At 42.8% G+C, this 7,057-nt stretch overlaps 1 protein-coding gene across 2 annotated transcripts in view; it reads left to right on the forward strand.

The window, feature by feature from the left end:
* The window catches only part of Atp8a2 (ATPase phospholipid transporting 8A2), a 726,716-nt gene that overhangs the window by 15,388 nt on the left and 704,271 nt on the right, over positions 1–7,057 (forward strand). The window contains exon 1 of one of the 2 annotated variants that reach the window (XM_023714998.1): positions 6,709–7,001. The exons of the other annotated variant lie outside the window; for it this stretch is intronic. The gene's annotated coding sequence lies outside the window, so the exon portion shown is untranslated. Of the gene's footprint in view, positions 1–6,708; positions 7,002–7,057 lie in introns of those variants that run through there. 2 annotated transcript variants of the gene reach the window in all.

Consider the following 7,057-nt stretch of genomic DNA (forward strand, 5'->3'; position numbering starts at 1 on the left):
CCAGCTTCTCATTCACTATCACTCTTCACCCCAACTCCCAGCTGCCCTTAAATTGCTTTTTGTTTCTAAGGATTTTCCTTCTCTGGAAGTTTCATATATTGTAAATAGAATCACTCAATCTGTGCTAATTTACCTGGAGCTTCTTTCATTTAGCATAATGTCTGTGAGGATCACCCACACACTGACATTAATTAATAGTTACTGCTTTTTAAATTTCTGTATGGTATTTTATCATATTGACATATAATATCACATTTATCCACTCATGGACATCTGAGTTATTCCCCACTTGGTGATATTAAGAATAATGCTGGGGGGAGAATGAAGAAAATATATGCATGTGCAAATATGCTTTTTTAACATGCACTAATAAAAAAAGAATAATGCTGCTATCTACCTTGGTACTCAAGTTTTTGCATGAATGGATGCTTTCATTGCTTTTGGAAATTTCCTAAATTTCTGTGTCATGTTTTTAAGAAACTGCCAAAATATTTCTGATGTGCTCATATCACTTTACATTGCCATCAGCAGGATGTGGAGATTGCAGTGGTGTTGAGCATCTTTTAATGTACCTGTCATTGGTGAAACGTCTTTTCAGACCTATCACCCACCTGTATATTAGGTTTTTGCATTGAGTTGTAGTATATTATAGATATGTTCTCTATCATGTGATTTGCAAATATTTACCTTCAGCCTGTGGTATATAATTTTGTTTTCCTAACAGTGTTTTTTGAAGTGCACATTTTTGATCTCAAGGAATTCCAACTTAATCAGTTCTTCCTTTATGGATATATTCTGGCACCTTACCTAAGAACTCTGCATGACTCAAAGTCCTGAGGATTTCCCCCATGTTTTCTCCTAAAAATTTTAGGGTTTGTTCTTACATTTCCTTGTTACATGTGGTGTAAGGAGAGCTCCAAAATCATTGTTGGGTTCTAGCATCATTTGTGGAAAAGTATTCTTTTAAAATGTGTAAAATGAAAAGAAATATACATTATTCATTACTACTGTGTGGACCCGGACAGCGTCCTTGCTGTGTCGCCTATTGTATAACCAGGTGGCACACCATGTGGTCACCTGTGTACCCAAGGCGTCCTCTGTTCTGCAGGGAGGGGCAGCCACTCCTGCCTCTTGCCTGCGCTTGCCTTCGGCATATCACAAAGGTGTGTGACCTGTGTGTGCCCCATAGTGGGAAGGTGTGGATTACTTTTTAACCACAATGACCCTCACAAAGCTAATGCTGTGTTAAAAACTGAGCGATGATCCAGGAATCCAGCGGTCATCTTAGATGAGGCAAATTGCCAGTGCTTCTACCAACTCTGCGTTCAGACCCTGTTCACAGCACTCGCCATCACAGTGTGCTTTTTTCCTGCTGGAACTGCACGCTTCTTTTGTGTTCACAGTCTCAGCTTTCCTTGAAGCAGAGGGAAACAAGACTCCTGTAAGTTTTCCAGAAGACACCTGTCACAGCGCTTTGCAGGCAGTGTTTGTAAAAAAGGGACATGATGGTGCAAAGTGGTGGCTTTATTTCCAGGACTGTTTTCCAGTTGATCCCAAGCTCTGCCTTAAAGTCTGATGGTGGGTGCTAATCCGGTCTCTCAGTTGCTCTCTGTGGCCTGGCACTGGGGAATGTGGATTCTGGCTGGGCCAGGTTGCTCCCTGCTCTGTCCTTTCCTATCATGGAAGAACACTAAGCCTGAAGTATACCCCTGTGAACGCCATTTCCCATTATTTTGTACCCACATGCATACATGTGTGATCACACCTGTTGTGTACTACCGTCTCCTCCCTCCAGGTTTCCACATCCCTGGCCAGCTGTCACTCTGAGGTCTTTCCATCTGAACTGATATGTGGCTATCAGACTCTCAAGTCACCTGGTGGCGGCAAGACTGTGCTCATAGCTGGTAGCTCAAGTGGTCAGGAGCACATTCCAGCAGGATCAATGAAATGTAAGGTCCCTCTGCATGGTGCTTATGAAAACCAAAAAGTTGGACTGAATCCTAAGCAGTGTTTTTCAGAAGAATATGTAGGTCATGTGTGCTAGCTGAAGACTTACTAAATTGGCTGGTGTTATTGCTTGTGTCTAGTTATCCTCCCAAAGTCTCATGCAGTTATGGGGTGGACCTAGACTTTGTGATTAATTCATAGCCCAGGGCTGGAATTACAGGTGTGAGTTCTGCTGGGGTTATGGGTATGAGTTATACCCCAACCTGGGGAGGATAGCCTGAACACAACATAAAGAGACAGAAGCACACTTGCTCTCTGTGGCGATTGCTGCCACTACTCCCTACTCTTCCCTATTGCTCTCTGCTTCTTGCCACCACCATGAACTACTGCCCTCTGCCATGTGCCACTCTGCCTTGGAGCCAGCTGAGTATGGACTGAAATCTCCCCCGACTGTGAGCCAAATAAACCTTTCCTCCCTTCATTTTGGATGTTGGGTATTTTGTCCCAGCAATGACAGAAGAGTAACTGAGACAGCTGGTAATAAGACAGGGGAGACTTGCAGCTCAGTTGGTGTCTCAGCTGAATTGGCTGAGAAAGTCCTCTTCCATGCTAAAGCTTAGCATCTATTGGCTCAAGGAAGAAGGTATGGATCATCCACAGTAGACTGCTATTCAGGCTACTGCAACACTAGATATTTTATACTTTTGGGCTTAATTATTTTGTAATAATTAAGTGAGTGAGTATGAAGGGATCTATTCATTCATTTGCATATAGGAAAATAAGGCCAAAAGACCTTATATGAGGCTACATAGTGATATGTAGCCTCATTTTCTTTATTCTGTATCTCTTTAACGACATATCCATATAAACTCCCCCAATGGAAACCTGAGGGCTATAAATCCTTTGCTCAATGGCAGAATGCAAATGAAAGAAGAACTGCAGGAAAGCAACAGGGAAGGACTGAAAGAACCATGCACTAGTTGCTTTTCCAATGCACAGGTGGAAGGTCAGCCTTCTGTGGTGCTACGGGACCTTCTGGGATAAACACAACATGCTGACGTAAGAACTTGCGTGTGAATTTGTTTTACTCAGTGTAGCAACTGAGTTTAAATTGTGAGAGTTGACCTTTGAAGAAATCATGCAGAGTGAATAAAACTTGAGCTGCAAGCATAAGTGAGTCTGGAAACATGCTTTATAATCCAAAGCACTTGTGTAGTGAAGCAAATCATTACATTACAGTGATACATGTACACTGCTTTTTTTTTTTTCGGTCTTTTTTCTGAGGTAGGGTCTTGCTATGTACTTCAGGCTGGCCTTGAGCTCATTTTGTAGACCAGGCTGCTCTTGAACTGGCAAGGATCCTCCTGTCTTAGCCTTCTTAGTGCTGGGATTACAGGCGGGCACCACCAAAGCGTGTGCTTGGCCTGTGTGTGTGTGTGCAGAGGTGATGTGGGTGTGCGTGTGCCCGAAGGAAACAGCTGCTCCTTGCAGGAGGCCAAAGGCTGAGGCTAAACAAGTGATGAGTGTTACTGGAGGGGGGTTGTTTCCTGTCGAATTGCTACCTCTACTATGGAAGACAAAAGCATTGCCATTTCAAAGTTTGTCAGCTTTATTAGTGTTGGACAAAAATTGGTATGTTATAAAAATGAAACAGAGCTACAGTTTTGGGACAAAATTATAAAATTAAAGGTGCATGTAACCTTTTTATATACTGCTATAAAGTATTTTTTGAAGAGAGATATGCAAAGAAGCTATTACCTACATGAGATGTATATTTAAAGATTTTTTTCATCCTGGTTGCCAGGAATATGAAAAAGCAGATATATTTAACCATAACATACTGTGATTCATCAAATAACACAAAGTTTCATTTCACGGAGTTTACCTGTTGACACCGATTTCAGCTATCACTTTTTTGATCATGTAGGAACAAAAGTTATATGGTCAGAAATATAGGATTTGAACTAATGCTGATTCAAGTTGTGTTGTCTCATTGTATTGTCTTTTCAAAGTGCTGCCAGTTGAAAAGGGATGCATTATGTTTACAAATCTGTTGTGAAATGTTTGCCAAAATTTTAGTAGTATCTTTAATAAAGATGTCTGTCTCCAGCATCCAAGAAAATTAAAAAAAATATTAAGCACTCTATTCCTTTCAATAAACCAACAGAAACTAGTAGTGCGATTATCTTATTTCCCCCTTCTTTCTTTTTTTCCTTTCCCCCATCCCAGTTCTTCCCTTTTGAGCAGTTTTTTCCCTTTCATAATATCTATTGTACATTCAGATTTGATTTACTCTTTCAGGTTCTTACACTAGGGAGACCGCATATGTGATTGATTTTCAGCTTCATCCACTCCCTATGGGGGAAACTTTAGCAGGTAGGGGCTAGTGATGTAAATAGATGGGATGGGTGCCCTGAAAGGGATATATTGTCCATTGCCCTTCTTTTTTCTCCTGTCTTTTTACTTTCTGAGCCATTTTCCTTGGCCACAAGCTTCCATTGTGATTGGCTGGCTCACCACTGGGTCAAGCCTTCACTTGCCTGTGAAAATTTCTTGAGAAGGGTGATAACTATTTTCTAGGGCCTTGATGATTCAACAAGAAGAATTGACTCAAGTTCAAATAGAAGAAAGTGAGGAAGGTCATGGAAAGGACTGCTTGAGAGCCCAAGTTCTGGGACGCTGGATCAGGCTGCTAAGAGAAGCTGAATGGCCTCCTTCCTTGGAAGTCTCAGAGAAAAACAGTCACAGCTCCCTGAGAAACTGGTCTGTTTTGACTGAAGCAACTGCTTAGGAAGACAGGCACACAGAACAGTGAAGGACAGAGAACACTTTTAAGACAGAGACCAGGGGGGCTGGGGAGATGGCTCAGTGGAATAAGTGCTTCCCTGGCAAGCGCAAGGGCCTGAGTTCAATCCCCCGTTCTGAAAAAAAAAAAAAAAAAAAAAAAACAAGACAGAGACCAGGAATTCCTCTTTGCCCACACTCATCTCTCAGAATGAGGAGGGCCACTTCCGGGACGCTTAGTGATGTTCAAGAACACTGGACAACTAACTACCAGTGTGGAGTGGGCTGGTAGGTTGTACTTCTTACTCCTCTTGATTATGGTTCTAAGAAGTGAAGCTACTATTTTTTTTTTTTTTTAATGATGTTCTTACTTTTAGGAAGGTAGAGATAATATACATTTTTCAGGTTCTTCCTGTGCATCTGAATTTTGTATTTGCTCCTCCCTCTCAGGGCTCCACCTTTGGGTCTAGGCTGCTTCTGGCCAGGGCAAAAAGGTTCTTCTGGGTGATCCACACTGGCATTTGAATGTTTTTCTTTTCTTTTCTTTTCTTTTCTTTTCTTTTCTTTCCTTTCCTTTCCTTCTTTCCTTCCTTCTTTCTTTCCTATTTCTTGCTTCCTTTCTTTTTAATGTATTTGATATAGGACCTCACTATGACTGACTGCTCATAGTTCTCCTGTTTTCAGCCTCCCCAGCACTGGGATTATAGGTGTGTGCCGCCATGCCCTGTCTCCATAGCCCACTCAGTGGGCCTGGGGGCAGGGCCAGTGCAGCTTTGGCATTTGGATTTCAAGCCTAATAATAAATACTGGCCAATGCTTGCTTTGGTCTTCCCTTGGGGTAAATAAGCTATGCCATTGAGGTCTGGAATCTATGGTCAACACCTATCTGTCCTTTTCAGTTTACCAAGGGGCAATCAGATTAGGGGAATTACCATGGAGATAACACATGCTCCTATGAAATACTCCTTCACTGCTCTCTGCAATCTGTGCTGTGACCATCAAGGTGTGCCAAGTGAACAACTCTACCATTGCTACAAAGTTGTCAGGCTAGTTTTGCTTATCGGGAGATAAGCATCGTAAGAAGAAATGATCTTATTTTGTGATAGGGTTATAGAAAATCAGAGTAGGACACTGGTCCCATTGATAGGAGTCTAGACAAATGCTCTACATTTAACCTATTTTGCTTCTTTCTTGAAAATAAAATTCAAGAAAAACGCTTTGTTCTTTCAGTTCTTAGCTAGTTATAGCCAAACATTTTTTCTACTAATCTTAAAATTTAAAATTAATAAACTTACAAAAACACAGAGACAGAAAATGTACTGAATCCTTAGTGACATGTTTACAACAAATTCAGGGCGAGCACCAACCCCAGTTTCCGGAGCATCCCCCGCATAGATGCGGGCTCCCACCTCCAACCTGAGTGCACCACTTGAGACATTTTCCTTTTTCCTCTCTGCTAAAGATTGATTTCTTATGGGAGCCTTTTTGTATGTGGGGGTCCAGACTAGACAGACAAGAAGCGCTATTTAAAACCACAATTTAGAGTCTTTTCCCAGCCTGCAGTTATCAACCCAAATCCTATCCCTTGTAGATTTTTCTAATAAAATCCCTGGCAGAGGTAGAGGCCCGCCCGGAGGAGCTGGAGGTGCATGCCTTGATTTCCCCAGCACTGGTTTTTTTTTTTTTTTTTTTTTTTTTCCTACTGCATCCATTCTTCTTGTCAGTCCCTCAAGTTTAATTAATAAAAATGACATCTAATGATTAGAGCAGTAAAGTTATTCTGTGATTTTCTTTTAACCCTGAGGTCAGAATTTCATCAGATACATATTTAGCTTTCCTTTCTCTATGGAACTGTGTCAGGAGGGCCAAGCAGTTTAAACATTAACCGACGAGTAAAAGCAAACAAAAACACATCCTGTGGCCTTAGTCCGCTCACCTTATCTGTCAGTGACTTGGTTTCTGTGGAAGGAGGTGCGGGTGGGTGTGAATGTGCGTGGTGGGTGTGCTCGGCTGTTCCCTCCGTGCTCTCCAGCGTTTCTCACAGCCTTAGCATGTCCTGGAAGGCCTTCTCGCAGCGCAGGTAGCGGGCAGGGGCTGCAGACCCAGGACTGGGGAGCTCCACGCAGACACTGGAAAGAGCCGCTTGGCGAGGAGCCTGCGGAAAGGCCTGCAGGAGGCACACGGATGAACAGAACTAGGAAAGGAAGCGAGTGAGGAGGCCTGCCCGAGTCGCAAGGCCTCCGCTAGCGCCCGTGACAAGTGACAGGCAGGTAAACAGGTAGCAGGCAGGCTCAGACCCAGCCCCGCGCGCCGTCCCGAGGAACCC

This window comes from Octodon degus, unplaced genomic scaffold (genome assembly GCF_000260255.1).
Source record: "Octodon degus isolate 3935 unplaced genomic scaffold, OctDeg1.0 scaffold00038, whole genome shotgun sequence".
Classification (NCBI taxonomy): domain Eukaryota; kingdom Metazoa; phylum Chordata; class Mammalia; order Rodentia; family Octodontidae; genus Octodon; species Octodon degus.